The sequence below is a fragment of the Penaeus vannamei genome, chromosome 22 (genome assembly GCF_042767895.1).
Source record: "Penaeus vannamei isolate JL-2024 chromosome 22, ASM4276789v1, whole genome shotgun sequence".
Lineage (NCBI taxonomy): Eukaryota > Metazoa > Arthropoda > Malacostraca > Decapoda > Penaeidae > Penaeus > Penaeus vannamei.
This window is the reverse complement of record NC_091570.1, coordinates 16,213,015-16,215,514: the sequence shown is the minus strand read 5'-3', so window position 1 is coordinate 16,215,514 and position 2,500 is coordinate 16,213,015. Positions and strand designations below refer to the sequence as shown.

The window sequence follows — 2,500 nt, the reverse complement described above, 5'->3', positions numbered from 1 at the left end:
TCTCTCGATCTATCTATCAATCTGTCTGTCTCTCTCGCTCTCGCTCTCCCCCTCACTCTCGCTCTCCCTTTCACTCTCTCTCGCTCTCGCTCTCCGTTTCGCTCTCTCTCTCTCTCCTTCTCTCGTTCTCTCTCTCTCTCTCTCTCTCTCTCTCTCTCTCTCTCTCTCTCTCTCTCTCTCTTTCTCTCTCTCACCTTCCTTCGCCCTCCCTCCTCGTCCAACTTTTCTCTCCCACTGCATAACCCTTCCTACTTTTATTACTTTCATTGCAAATTCCACTCTCCCTTTCCGCCCTTCTCCTCTCTTCCATTCTTTCCTTTTCTTTCCTTCACCCTCCCTCCACCTTTGATTAACTTCCTCCACCTTTCGCCCACCCTCCCTCCGCCTTTCCTTCTACCTCTCTCCATCTTACCTCCACCCTCTCTCCACCTTTCCCTCAACCGCTCTCCACCCTAGTTCTAATTTTCCTTCAACCTCCATCCAACTTATCTCCACCCTCCTTCTAGCTCTCTCCCTCTTACCTCCACCCTCTCTCCACCATTCCCTCCATCTTACCTCCACCTTTCTTCCACTTTCCCTCCATCTTTCCTTCAACCTACATCCACCTTTTCAGCACCCTGCCTTCAACCTCCCTAAATCTTTCCTCCACCCTCCCTTTCCCTATCCCCTCAACCTCCCGCCACCCTTTCTCCACACTTACTTCAACCTACATCCGCTTTTCCTCAACCTCCCCAAAACTTTTCTCCAACTTTCCTCCTCCCTCTCTCCACCTATCCCTCAACTTCCCTCCACTTTTCCTCTACTTTTTCTCCATCTTTTCTCCACCCTTCCCCCAGCCTTTTCTCCAACTTCACTCCATCTTCCCTTCCCTTTCCCCCCACCTTCCCTTCCCCCTCCCTCAACCCTACCTTCCCCTCCCCTCCACCTTCCCTCCCTCTTCCCTCCACCCTACCTTCCCCTCCCCTCCACCTTCCCTCTCTCTTCCCTCCACACCTTCACTTCCCCCTTCCCTCCACCTTCCCTCCCCCTCCCCTCCACCTCCCCTCCCCCTTCCCTCCCACATCCCTCCCCCATCCCTCCACCTTCCCTCCCCCTTCCCCCTTCCCTCCCAATTCCCTCCCCCCTCCCTCCACTCTACCTTCCCCCTTCCCTTCCCCCCTCCCTCCAACTTCCCTCCATCTGCTACCACACAAGCTTGAACCCCGAGCAACGAATTTTGGCCACCGCTTAAACTTCCCACCATGACCAAGCTCTGCATAACTGTCCTTTGCAAGTCCTCGCCCCGCGCCCGTGTTCGTGTTGCACATCAAGTGTCGTGGCCATTAAATCACCGTGAGAATACAAATGCATGAAATATTCTCATGGTATACAGTGAGCCTAAACCCGAGTTAAATGAAAATTCGCCACATCACCAACTTTTTTTTTTTTTTTTTTTTTTTTTTTTTTTTTTTTAATTCTTAGTGTATTTAATTTATCATTCCTTTGATGTGTGCTGGAAAGAGAGAGGAAAAAATCGGTCTGGAAATAGAAGTGGATGAATAAATGAATATTAGATGTTCGTATTGGGAGTCATATGTATATGTATGTGTATTGTCTAGACGAGGAAGGTGGGTCCATATCAGGAGTATATAGTGTACCGAATATTTCAATAATGATAAAGAATAATAAAGGAAAAAGAAGAAACGCACACACACACACACACACATACGCATATATATATATATATATATATATATATATATATATATATATATATATATATATATATATATATATATATATACGTGTACTTATGTATTTATCACTATGATAATATTAGTGATATTAGTAACAATAGAAACAATGACAATAATAAGAATAACAATAATGACAAAAACACTAATCAAAATGAAAAAAATCCAAAAATAGAGCATTGTACAAAAAAAAAAAAGTTAAAATACAAAAAATATAGACCGGTTTTGACCTGAAGATGAGAAAACAAAAGCAAAAGTCGTGGGTACGAGAATATAACCCTTTACAAAACTCCTACGCAAAGAGGTTTAGGTCGTAGAAAGAAATTAAATACCTTCTAAAACCGAGTCACTGGGGTTTAGCTTCGTTTTTCTTCAAATGAAAATACTCAGAAACATTTGCGAGTGCATGGAGGAAAAGGCGACGATGTAAGAGATATGCATCAGTTCGTTTTGTATCACATTCCTTTATTTATATATATTTACATAAATACACACACACACACACGTGTACATATATATATATATATATATATATATATATATATATATATATATATATATATATATATATATATATATATATATATATATATATATATATATATATATATATATATATATGTGTGTGTGTGTGTGTGTGTGTGTGTGTGTGTGTGTATGTGTGTGTGTGTGTATGTGTGTGTGTGTGTGTGTGTGTGTGTGTATATATATATATATATATATATACATATGTATATATATATATATATATATATATATATATATAT

At 41.2% G+C, this 2,500-nt stretch overlaps 1 protein-coding gene across 1 annotated transcript in view; it reads left to right on the top strand.

Annotated features, from left to right (window-relative positions):
• Window positions 1-2,500, top strand: part of LOC113822205 (GTPase-activating Rap/Ran-GAP domain-like protein 3) — a gene marked incomplete in the record, with an annotated part of 672,275 nt that overhangs the window by 351,154 nt on the left and 318,621 nt on the right.